Source organism: Pygocentrus nattereri, chromosome 29 (genome assembly GCF_015220715.1).
Source record: "Pygocentrus nattereri isolate fPygNat1 chromosome 29, fPygNat1.pri, whole genome shotgun sequence".
Classification (NCBI taxonomy): Eukaryota; Metazoa; Chordata; class Actinopteri; order Characiformes; family Serrasalmidae; genus Pygocentrus; species Pygocentrus nattereri.
The window spans coordinates 17,705,241-17,718,935 of NC_051239.1; the positions used below are offsets into that span (position 1 = coordinate 17,705,241).

The 13,695-nt window shown below is 39.0% G+C and overlaps 1 long non-coding RNA gene across 1 annotated transcript; it reads left to right on the forward strand.

Annotated features, from left to right (window-relative positions):
* Positions 1-7,687: 7,687 nt before the first annotated feature.
* LOC119262837 lies at positions 7,688-8,510 on the forward strand. Its single transcript, XR_005129955.1, has 3 exons — positions 7,688-7,795; positions 7,914-7,983; positions 8,427-8,510. It is a non-coding gene; the product is annotated as an uncharacterized LOC119262837 (long non-coding RNA).
* Positions 8,511-13,695: the final 5,185 nt, after the last annotated feature.

Below are 13,695 nucleotides of genomic sequence, written 5' to 3' on the forward strand. Positions count from 1 at the left end.
GGTGGTTAGCCGAGCCCAAGCAGTGATAGAACAGGTGTAGAAAGTCTTCAGGTCAGCAGGGAGGGAGGTTTCTGTGGTCACTGACTTACTGACTTTGTTCTTAAAGTGATTTCTTGGATTCTGTGCCATAAGTCTTGGGAATCTGAGCTGCCATCAAAGACGGCTACAATTTGTGTGTTGTACTTGTGTTTTGTAGCGCTGACACCAGTCTTTAGGTGGTGTCTGACAGCTTTAAGTTCTTCACTGTTCTTCACTGTCTCTGCAGACTGCAGAGTCTGTATCACTACATAAGAAACTGTGTTATATTTTGCCCAGCGTTAAGTTGAGCATCATTCATGTCCAGTTTAAGGTAAAAAATGAGAGTTTAGTTTAGTGTGTGTATGTATATGTGTGTGCGTGTGTGTGGGTGTGTGTGCGTGTGTCTGTGTGTGTGTGTGTGCGTGTGTGTTTGTGTGTGCGTGTGTGTGTGCATATGTGTGTGTGTGTGTGCGTGTGTGGATGTGTGTGCGTGTGTGTGTGTGTGTGCGTGTTTGTGTGTGTGCGTGAGTGTTTGTGTGTGTGTGTGTGCGTGTGTGTCTGTGTTTGTGTGTGTGTGTTTGTGTGTGTGTGCGTGTGTGTGCGTGTGTGTGTGTGTGCGTGTGTGTGTATGTGCGCGCGCGTGTGTGTGTGTGTGTGTGTGCGCGTGTGCGTTTGTGTGTGTGCGCGTGTGTGTGTGTGTGCGTGTGTGTGTGCGTGTGTGTGTGCGTGTGTCTGTGTGTGTGTGTGTGTGTGTAATAGCAGTTTATACTTCACCATAATGCAGCATGTTCACTGTTTCTCTCCTACTTTAGTGCTGGTTGTGCTCATCCACTGTGGACAAACTCAAGGTGAATCATTACATGAAGATCTACTGGATTAGTTCATTAGCTCTCATGTACACCTGCATGCACTTCTTATTCTTCACATTTAATACACAAGTAATATAAAAACTAGCTATGAGAACACTGAGGTCTTGATATTGGTACTTCTTTTAGCTTTTTTATTCATGTAGCTTCAGTTATGATGTAGAAGCAGCTCTGTGATGTTTCTACTTTGTGGAAATGCTTCCTAGATTTACTGCACCCACCAGACACTACGGCAGGTTAACATAAGCTATATAAAATCAGCTTAGACTCATTCAAACTAAAACCTGACACATCAAAAGTTACTATGAATGAGTAAAAGCGGTTTATGAAAGACTGAAAGGAAACAAACTAATGAGAAAGGTACATAAAGCAGTAGTGAAGTTGTGAAAACAGCCCTTCTGTTCTGCACATATCTGACAGTGTGGTTTACTCAGTGTGTGAAGTAGATCACATATCTTCAGTATGAACCTCACTAAATCTCAATCCTGGTTAGGGCCCTGTAGACAAACATAGACAAATAGCAAAAGAACGAGTGATAAGAGAAACTTTTACATTCAGAACAAAGGCAATTTCTAATTGAAGCTAATGTTGTCAATACATAATAGATCAAAGACATAAAAGGATTCAGTCTGACTGAACAGAAACATTCATTCACAGAACATTCATAGAACCTGGAAACATTAAACTCATTAGTCTCAAATCATGTGATTAGGATGATAAACTACTTCTTATATTATAAAGACTAAAGCAGCTCTGCTGACTTCATCATTTCACATCAACAGAAAAGCCCAAACTGAGGGTGGAGCCTCAGAGCCCAGACACAGTTACTCTGAGCTGTGAGCTGCCACAGTCTACTGGATGGACGATTGTATGGCAGAAAAACTCTGTTGTTTTACAACATGATCTGACCACAATCACTGAAACACTGCCTAAAGAAGGTGGAGCAGAGTTCAGATGTGCAGCACACAGTGGACACAGTTATACACCATTCAGTGATCTTGTCAAGATTACAGTAGTAGGTATGTCCTGTTTACTTTTTTCCTTGTAGACAAATGACATGATTTTAAAATGTAGTTAGTATAGCAGAGAATCGCAGACGACCCTGTCCCCCACAAACTCGGAGATATACTCTTGTCCAACAGTCTTGTCCCAGTAGGCCATGCCTGGTAAACCCCCACGGGGAGGCATCCAGGCAGCATCCTGATCAGGTGCCTGCACCACCACAACTGACTCCTCTCAGTTTGGAGGAGTAGCGGCTCTACTCTAAACTCCTCCTGGATGACTGAGCTTCTGACCCTATCAAGCAGAGTGTAGCCCACCACCCTGCAAAGAAAGCTAATGTCTGCCGTTTGTAATTGTGATCTCATTCTTTTGGTCATTACCCACAGCTCATAGGTGAGGGTTGGGATGTAGGCTGACTGGTAAACAGAGAGCTTTGCATTTTGGCTCACCTCCCTCTTCACCACTGCAGTCCAGTACAGTGACCACTTTACTGCTGCCGCCTGTCTCAGCCTGTGGTTGATCTCACAATTTCTCTTTCCATCACTCATGTACAAAACCCTGAGATACTTAAACTGCTCCATCTGGGGTGCTTAGACCATGGACTCAGATTTGGAGGTGCTGATCCACAGACCAACCTGTTTCCTGAGGTGGTTTGACAGGCACCAGCAAGCTTTTGGTCGCAGCGATGCCTGGCGGCTTCCATGATGATAGATTTGAAGAGGTTCAGTTCAGACTCCCTGTCCCCTACCTCTTCTGGAACATGAGAAAAGCTCTCCCAGATCTTTCCGAATAGGAACCTCTGCCAGTCATTCACAGCACACCCTCACTATTTGCTTGGGCCTATGTGGTCTTCCCTGCCATCTGATCTGACTTAACACCAGATGGTAGTCGGTTGACAGCTCAGCACCTCTTTTCACCTGAGCATCCAGAACATTGGTCCCAAGTCAGATGAAATTACAAAGACAATCACTGACCTTTGAGTCAAGGAGCTCTGGTATAACGTACACTTATGAACATCCTTGTGTTTGAACTTGGTGTTCGTTATAAACAATCCATGCCTAGCATATCCCTAGAATATCCCTAGATCACACAAGCTTCTCTGCCATGGCAAGACCCCTGATCCAGGAAGGGTGGTCCCACCATATTTAATGTTATTTTAAAATAATTTCATGAATCTTCAGAGTATATATGGACCATTCTACCAAAGTAGAAAATGTATTTAAACCTTATGTATTTACATTGATTGTTATGATCTATTTAAATTAAATAAGTAAAATCTATATTTTTCATTTAAAAGATACTTCGATTTATTTTAATGAAAACAAGTTGAAAATGGTTTGCTGTGTTTTCAGGTCACTACAGAAACACAGTTTTAGTCCAGAGGTGCAGATTTATTTTAGGCACACTCTTACGTTTTAGAGCAGGATGTGAGGCTGCATCTCTGTCCCTCATGGCCACATAGAGAGAGCAGAAAATGTGTCCCAAAGCCTGAAATCAGTGTTTAACATTAAGAACTGTCATTACTGAAACACACATTTTCTTCAAATATGTTTTTAATTACCTTTGTGGTTGACTCAGAAGATATGTTTGATAGTCATGTACCGGCTAGCATTTCTGACTGATGCTTAGAATTGGCTAAAATTGTCACTACGGCAACAGTCACTACCAAAACATTTGGTACAATTTCAATAATGATAATAATAATAATAATAAATTTTATTTGTTACGCACTTTACATTTTAAGCAAATGTACAATACTATCATAAACATTTTGTCACTGATAAAACAGCCTGAAATTCTTTGTTCTGATAAAGAAAATATAATTAAAGTATAATTTCACTTAAAGCAAAAAGATTTTAGTCTAAAGTCCAAATTGGATTTTCAACAGTGAATCAGTTCAGTAGAATGACGCTTAAACATTTGTTGACTTTGAACAGAGAGACCAAAAGCTACAGTGAACGTCCAGCCAGCTGGTCATGTGTTCATCAGAGAGAGAGTCACTTTGACATGTGGAATAGAAAGTGGAGATGACTGGAATTATGAATGGTATAAGAATAATAATCTTCTCAGAGATGCTCAAAGGAAGAAATATGAAATCTCTAATGTTGATCAGACTCATGCAGGTGATTATACCTGTAAGGGAACACAGTCAACAGGCCGAATCTACACACACACCAGTGCAGCTGCTACACTGACTGTATCAGGTGATTGTGGCATCTTTCTCACTGTATTTCCACCATTAAAGCTGCACTAGAGCCCAACTGATAATTTGGCGTTTTGATATTGATATGAGTTGCAGATAAATCGATATCGGCATTTAGAAAAGCTGGCAATTAAAAAAGAAACAGAGAAGCTGAAGACAGATCCGTTACCCATGTTATGAGTGTTGTCGTTGCTTAGTTTGTCAATCAGAGTCCATCTGTTCCCTGTTGGCAACACACACGTGTTTGTAATGTCACAAGTCACAACAATTAGCTGCCCCAAGTCGAGCTGATACTTTACCCTGAAGGATTTTATCAGCATTCATGGTCAAAGTTGATATTTGTCACATGAAATACTTAAATAGTCATAAAATATCCCCATCATGTCTCCTCTTAGCCTAAATAAGCCTGGCAGCGTTCATGTCTGCCATTCCTGTTTGAGAGCCGGTCCTGTCAGGTTAACATCACAATCAGTCCACCTTTAACATTACAGTAGTTGAGCAGTGAGAAGTTCAGGCTAAGCTATTGATTTATTTATGAAACAGTGAGGCAGTTCTGGCGTTTAAACAAGCAGGTGCTTCTTTTTTTCCTGGCTCTTCACTTCTAAAAACTCTCTGGCTGCATCACTTACAGCAGCTTATAACGCTGTTTATCAGTGGAAAACAACTAACATTAATGACGGGCTAAACTACAGCGTTTAACTTATTCTACCTAAACTATGAAGCTGAACTCTTATTGGGATTTTCCTGTTCCACCTTAAATGGTGCAGCAGTGACATTCTGGCTCCTGTCTGCCGTGTAACTTCTGCACCAGAGGGGCCACGAAAATGACTGTAAGCTGAACTATTGTTTGAATATAACTGGTAGCCAAACAAACTTTTCTACACTAGTTTCTCTTTCGAATGTGTAGTGTGTGCTTTAATGGCTCTATGTTGTTAGAGCGCAGAGTGCATTGATATGCTGTGAGACCGTATTCATGTCTAAAGAAGGAGTTCAGGTTTAGCTGTGAGTAACACGTCATGTTCGGTTAATCATTCAGTTCTTTATACAATAATACCCTGCATGATTATTTGTGTTCGTAACACTGTTGGGGAGTGAAATCCCAAAAGTTCCATGTTTATTTTTAAGCTGCATTATGTTGTGTTAATGACGACTCTTATATAACTACAGATAAATGTCAGAGAAAGTCTTCATTTGTGTTCTGTATTCCTGAAGACAGTAAAACAATACTGGCATTAGACATGTCACGTTTTTAAATCCTCACATTTATAAATCCTCAGATCGGTATTGGTCTTACAATCCTATACTGGTTGGGCCCTAAGCTGCACTACGTAAGATTTTTTTTAAAAAGTGGTAACTGAAAAAAAACCCTATAAAATATGATGTGCGTGCTGCTGAAAAAAATTCTTGATTGGTTTTAAAAATGGGTTAAATCAATTTCTATCAACTTAATTTGTTTTCTTTACATATACAAGAGCCAGTTCTATGTTTATTGTAATAGAAAGTAAATGGGTTTGAATGCAGTCGTGTATGTTAGACATTACATACAATACAAACCTACCTGTAATTTCTCAACAGAGAGACCAAAAGCTACAGTGAACGTCCAGCCAGCTGGTCATGTGTTCATCAGAGAGAGAGTCACTCTGACATGTGAAATAGAAAGTGGAGATGACTGGAATTATGAATGGTATAAGAATAATAATCTTCTCAGAGATGCTCAAAGGAAGAAATATGAAATCTCTAATGTTGATCAGACTCATGCAGGTGATTATACCTGTAAGGGAACACAGTCAACAGGCCGGATCTACACACACACCAGTGCAGCTGTTACACTGACTGTATCAGGTGAGGGTGGCGACTTTCTCAGTTTATTTCTATAATTAAAGCTGCACAATATAAATTTTATTGAAGTAGCAGGAGAAAAAATGCCCTTATAAATGTTGTTTGTGTGCTGCTGTGAGTCGCCTATAAAGGCTAAAATAATAATAAAGTCTGAGGGGAAGCGTTTTGCATTTGTAGGATTTTGCAGCCTGTCAAACATCTGTACCTATTAATGTCTTACAGTTCAAAAAAAGGTCTTGTTTGATGTTTAGGTCTCAAATGTAAAACTGACATTACAGTGATGAAGATATGTTGACAACAGTACAACCCCAGCTCCAAAAAAGTTGGGACGCTGTGCAAAATGTAAATAAAAACCAAATGTAATGATGTGCAAATCATTTAACCCTATATTGAATTGAAAATAGTAGAAAAACAACGTATCAAATGCTGAAAATATAATATTTTTTTCTTATAATACAATATATATTTTATTTCCATCATTAAGTGTTTAAAGTACATTATAACTGTAAAACTATCATCCAGTACTATATATCAGCAAATGTCTCTTTACAAATCATGCACGATCATATGACCATAACGTTTGACTAGAAGCTATTCATTATTTGTGTAGGGAAAAAAGCATAAAGCAGGTATTTTACACAAAATTACACAGAAGCCTCAATAACAAACATATTCTTAAATATTTTGGTGCTACTGAGTCCCTCTTTGCCTTTATTACACCTCCCAGTCTTCCTGTGATTTTTTCAAAGAAACATCAGAACTTCAGTCTTAGGATTGATTGCCCACAGAGGAACACAAAACTAGTGCAAAAGAGACCAACAACTGAGTCTGCCAGCCCAGTCCAGGGTGGTAACACCTCATAATATGTGATGTCATTAATGAAAATTATGAATTCTTTTAAAATGAATGCTCCACTGCAAATATTAAAGATGATCTGAGCCATTAACAAAATCAGCCTTTATTATGTCTTAACAAGCCAGTAGCTGGTTGCTGGCTGCTCATTACTAATTTATTGAGCAATAACTAAAATTAATTAGGATTTTTATTTGTGAGTTATACATCATTAAGTATCACTGGTTATCCACTAGTTTAGCTTTAGCTTCCTGACTGAAAACATCTTTTTACTCAAGAACACAAACTCACAGAGCAAACTAATCAAAGTGTTACTTGACTTGTAACTTTGTTAAGCAATTTTCAGTCTAAGAAATTCCAAAAATTGTTATGTGCACAATCAATACAGAGTAATGGGTCAATTTGAAATGCACTTATTAATGAACTCCTTAATAAAATACTAATTGGTGATGTTGCATCAGTTTTCACTGCTTCTTTAAAACTCTTTTAGCCTAAGAAGTTGTTACTGCACTCTGTATCACTTTCTCTCTCCTACAGATGGTGATGTGATCCTGGACATTCCTGTCCATCCTGTGTCTGAGGGAGATTCTCTGACTCTCCGCTGTTTATTTCGCTCCACAAAGCCCTCAAACCTCACAGCTGATTTCTATAAAGATGGATCACTGCTCCAGACCCAGACGACAGGAGAGATGATCATCCATACTGTCTCAAAGTCAGATGAAGGTCTCTACCACTGTAAACACCCAGAGAGAGGAGAGTCACCACAGAGCTGGCTCTCAGTCAGAGGTCTGCTGCTTTAACAGAAAATATCTAATCATTATAATTCATATTTTAATAAGAATGCCCTCAGCAGCCATTTCTATTCTACATTACAGTGATTATACTGTGTGCGTATCATGTTTGTCCCGTTCAGGAGCTCCAGTCTCAGCGCTCAGTCTGCTCAGCAGTTTAATGGCAGTGTCTCCATATTTGCTGGTGACCATCGTGCTGGGGGTCAAATGCTACAGAGCTCGAGGTAAAAACTCAGTCTTTTTGTGTGTTTCTTCAAAGTGTTAGTAGTGTTTGCTTTTTTACTACTATATAAAATCTGATAAAAGACTAATGTGGATTGTTCATCATTACGTTTTTCACAGCTAAACCTGATGAGCAGAGCAGAACATAAGCAATGATGGAAGCTGAAACATCTTGAGTGCTGAATGCCAGGTTTGTATATTAGAGTTACACTGATTAGAGACTAATAAGAAAAGACTAAGAAGTGTTTTACATAGACATCATTTCCTAAATACTTCAGGGCAACTGAAATGCTAACTTCTGCTCATCCTTCTTAGTTAATGTTCATTACATTCATCAAATAAAATGCTGCTGTGATGGTGCTGAATAATGAGGAGAGTTGAATGTGTGACTGTTTGTGTGGAGGATTAATGTTCTAAAGGCTAAAACTTTAAGAAATGGAAACTGAAACTGCAGAGCTGAGACCTCACAGCAGGGGGCGCTGTCACAGTATTATTCTTTTACAGTTTATCACACTTGTTGTTATTAGTTATTTAGTGTACATCGATAGCAGTGTGAAAAAACTTCACTAACAGAGATGAGACTCTCTCATTGTAGATATAATCCATGAATTAAAACAGGATTTGCTTCTACAGGAACTCCTGGTTTGGGTTTTAAGGAGTGAAGACAGAAAAGGACCTGAATACATTTAGACTGTCAGAATTATTTTTAGAAGAAGAAAAAAATCCTCATGCATTAAAATGTAAATCCTCTGTCTCTTTTTATGGTCCTTCATCCCTGCAAAATGTTATGCTTTTACTCTACAATATAAAAGACTTGTCCATTTTCCATTTAAACTAAGTGTTTATATAAATATTAAACATATTTTAAAAGTATCAAAATAAAGTAAAGCAGGAAAATATTGTAATTATTTTAATACTGTGTGATGGATTTGAATTATTTTTTTATTTTCTTTGGTTTTGTTTTGGTATTATTATATATTTTCCATTGTCATGGGTTTTCTGACAAACAGGACTGTTGAGCAGCTTCAGTCCCACATCAGACAAGAACAGGACAACATTCCTCTAATAAAACTCCAACAATTGGTGTCCTCACTTCCCATACATTTACAGACTGTTGTCAAAAGAAGAGGGGATGCTACACGGTGGTAGACGTGGCCCTGTCCCAACTGTTCTGAGATGCGTTGCAGCCATGAAGTTCTAAATGAGTTAAAGTTTTTCTGAAATGGTAAAATGTCTCACTTTCACCATCTGATATGTGTTCTATGCTCTACTGTGAGTGAAATATGGGTCTATGAGATTTAATCATGCATTCTGTTTTTATTTACACTCATTTACATTTTACACAGCAACTTTTTTGGAAGTGGGGTTGTAAATATATGTTTCCAAATTTGATGCCTGCAGCACATCCCAACGTTGGGATGCATAATGTAAGACTGGGAAGTTTGTGGAAAGATCAAAAATACCTGTTTTTAAATTTTCCACAGCTCAACAGTTAACAGGTGATGCTGTCATGACTAGATATAAAAGGATCTTTATGTAATATATTTATAATATATTATATTAAAAATAATTAAAATAATTTAATTTAAAATTAATTTAAAAATTCTTCCTCCTCCAAGCAATAGTTGAATTCTTCTTCTCCTCATTCACGCAGGGAAGGAATATGTAATTGGGTCATTCCATGGAAATGGCACATTTTGAGTCCTCATCTCCTCTTTAGGTGTATTTTATCTACTGGGTCATAAAAATCTATATTTTAACAGCTTTACACATACATTGAAATATCTCCTTTAATACAGTGTATTTTTTTTTTATTTGATCTTTTTATGAGAACTTTGTTTATTTATTTATTTTTGCTGACACCACCTATTTTGTCATGTCCCTCATGGCCTTCAACGAAAGTATACTTAGAATATACCAAATACAACTATAAAAAAGTCCATATATTTTGATGTCAACCTAAACAACTGTCTGTGTTTAATTGTTTGTGATATTATTTTTCAAAATTAATTGATAATTATTTATTAAAATCACATTATTTAGTTCTGTACCTAAGTAACCCCTCAACCCCGTAACAAAAATGAATCTCACAAAAACAATGGTATGATCCATATGATCCATATACATCAAGAAGTGACATCACCCAAGTCTTTTGGACAACAGGACAGCAAAGACAGGCAAGTGGCTTCCTTCTTTTATTTAATTTTGGTCATTTATCTTGTGATATTGTGGTCGCCAAACTCAACACCGTCACATGAAAAAAAGATAGAAAACTATTACTTATAAAAAAAGTTTTTTTTATTTAAAAACTATATGCTAATTCTGAATCTCATGCATGCCATGTGCTCTCTCTCTGGTATACAGTATGTAGAGCAGCAGCCATTTTGTGCAAAAATCACAACCCCGTCACACTCAACCCCGTTACATGTTTGACTGTGAGGTATACATATCAATGATACATTTAAGCAAAAAATTTGAAAATGTCAAAGTCCAATTTGAACCATTCTAGTGGAATGACCCAATTATTGATGGACTAAGAGATTTAGTTAGTCTGTAGTTTACCCTCTCGGTCAGGATTCTCTGGAGAATCTGTGAGGAAAGCTGTGAGCCGGGACACTCGGATTTTACTGTGGATGGAGCCACAGATGGGCTTTAAACACCGACGTCGGACGCAGATTTTCTGAATGACTAACTAAGACATTCTGTACAGAACTCATGGTTCTAAACAGAGCCATTCCTGCTACTAGAGAACCTTTGAAGAACCTTCTTTTTTAAATGTTATCAGAACCAGTTGCCTATTGCGCCCTCATGTGGACAATTTAAACATGATCCTCAGCCTGAATGAAACTGGACATTAAATTACATGAATGTGTTTTTTAAACGGATCAGTCAGTTTTTTATTTGTTAGTTAATCATTTACTGTTAATCTATTAATCTTTCACATCCTTCACTAGTAGAACTGACAGAGTTTGGCCTCTTGTAATTGTTCTCTGTTCTCCACTTTACCCCAAATGAAGGAAAACTGCATGTGCAGGGTGTGGAGTTTCATTTCACCTTCGAGATTACTTCAAATAATAACAACAACAACAATATTAATAATAATAAAATTACTCTATTATTATTATTATTATTATTATTATTATAAGTGAATAGGCTCCAGCACCTCCCCTCTGCGACCCTGACGAAGAGGCATCTTAGAAAATGGATGGATGGATGGATGGATGGATGGATGGATGGATGGATGGATGGATGGATGGATATTATAAGTGAATGAACGATAAAGAACTTACAGTTAGTACTGTTTCTCATTCACTGCTCATATAGCGACGCTCTGAACACCCAAATGGCCAAATATGGAAGTGAGAGCTGTTTATATGGTACGGTGTGTGACGTCACCACCGAACCTGACTGAGACATCAGCCAATAAACCGCAGCCAGTGACTGATTTCAGTCATTTTAAAGCACTAACTCTCATTTATTAGCTTTAGTTTTTCTGCCATGAACTAAAAACACATAAATGTGAGATTTCAAACAAGAAGTGTGTTTTTTGAAAAATCTATTCCTCCCACAGAAAAGTAAAGAACGTCAGAGAAAGAAACCTTAAAAAGGGTTTTAATTCAAACTTCATTCAATATTATGAATGTGTTACTGTAATTAACCTAACTAACAGCCCAGCATAGAAAACAGAAATATTATGCTGTTAATTAATGTTCAATAAAACTGAACAGTGAATATTCTACACCTTGTAGCTCTGCAGAAACCTGGGAATTTGTGTGCAGTGATGAGATTTCTCTTAAAATGATTTAAACCTTTAGGCTCACACTCTCACTGTAGGTTTCAAACTGTCTTGTTTTTTTTTAGAGAAAAGTGATTTGATATGTTGTACATGAATAATAACGCAGTGTTTTCTCTTGTTAAACATGCCATGGTGGTTGTTTTTTGATGGATGCTGCTGAGCTGATTCATGCGCGTTACAGTAGCACTGCAATTCCAATTATTTTCCACCAGGTGGCACCAAAGCATTATATCAGCAGATAATATATCAGCAAAGATAATCAGCAGATTATCTATTTGTTTCTATTGGTTGAAACTGAATACAGGCTTCAAAATTCAACACGTGGAGCTGATTGCAGTCACAGTCATATAATAACAGTGTTATTATAGTGTTACTGTGTTGCATTTCTAAAATATACAGTACCACAAATACTAAAGAGAAGGTAACGTTACTTTCAATTTTATTCAAACTCCTGACATAACATCCCAGATAGCAGACGGTTCTGGGCCACACTTGGCACTATCACACCACACTTTGGCCAAAAGTACTTTTCATGTGCAAGTTCATCATTTTTGAATGGGAAGCCAGCAACTAGGTTATAACTAGGGTAACAACTAGCAACTAGGTTAACTAGAACAGAGCTCGTTTACATATTTCAGTTTTAAAGATAATATAAAATGACAGCCTGTTGAATTCTGAGGGACAAAGTGGTAATGTATTTTTATTATTTTAATTATTTTAGACTGTTTTTGATATGTTGGAAGTCATCAGTGGACCTCAAGAAAAAAAAATACATGAAAATGGGGACTTTAATACAATTTAGGCAAAATGTTTATTTCAAATGAAACCACCATGTGCTCACCATGAAAACTGGACACAGAAAACTGTGTACCCTGCCTGGGATAGGGTCACCAGGACCTAGCGCTGGAGCCAGGCCTGGGGGTAGTGTTCCCCAGCAATCGCCTGGTGGTCGGGCAGCCCACGTAACCCGGCCGGGCTCAGCCTGAAGAGGCAACATGGGGGGACCATGTGGGCCCATCACCCGCAAGGTCCAGCATGGGGGAGCAGTGCAATGCATCACAGGCAGTGGGAGATTGCAGGGGGGCCCTTGGTGGCCTAGGCCCTTGCAGCAGAAACTGGCTCTGGGCACATGGAATGTAACCTCACTTGGGGGGTAAGGAGCCGGAGCTTGTACGGGAGGTTGAGAGGAACCAACTAGATATAGCTGGGCTCACAGTGTCACCCACAGTGTCGGCTCTGGAACCAAACTTCTTGATAGGGGTGGGTCCCTCTCCTACTCATGGGTTGCACAGGGTGAGAGGCGCCGTGCGCGAGTGGGAATACTCACGAGCTAGCGGCCGTGCAGTTGGAGTTTGTCCCGGTGGAAAAGAGGGTTGCCTCAATGCAAATTAAAATCGCAGAGAGGAAAACTCTGACTGTTGTGTGTGCTTAAGCACCAAACAACAGGTCAGAGTATTGGGCCTTCTTGGAGCGAGTGGGCAGGGTTCTCAAAAGGCTCCCACCTACAGACTCCATAGTATTATTGGTGGACTTCAATGCTCATGTTGGCAATGACTGAGAGACCTGGAGAGGCGTGATTGGGATGGCCTGCCTGATCTAAACCCGAATGGTGAATTGTTATTGGACTTCTGTGCCAGTCATGGATTATCCATAATGAACACCAAGTTCAAATGCAAGGATGTTCATTAGTATGCATGGTATCAGAGCTCCTTGGGTCAGAGGTCAATGATCGACTTTGAGGAGCCAGCTGAGGTGGTTCAGGCATCTGATTCAGGTGGCCCCTGGACGCCTCCCGGTGGGGGTGTACCAGGCACGGCAACCAGGATGAGACCTCAGGGTCGTCCTAGGACCTGCTGGAAGGATTACATCTCCAAGTTGGCCTGGGAGAGGCTTGGGGTCCCTGGGAATGAGCTGGAGGAAGTTGAGGGGGGCAGGATCACCTGGGAATCTTTGCTCTCCCAAGTACTACCGCGACCCTCTCTGGATTAAGCGGTTAACGATGATGATGATTAAACCAAAAGAATTTTCACTGATATATTCCTTTTTTTTCCTTTTTCACTTTCATTGTCCTTTATCCACTGTTGCGGTCGTTTTTCTGTTGTAATT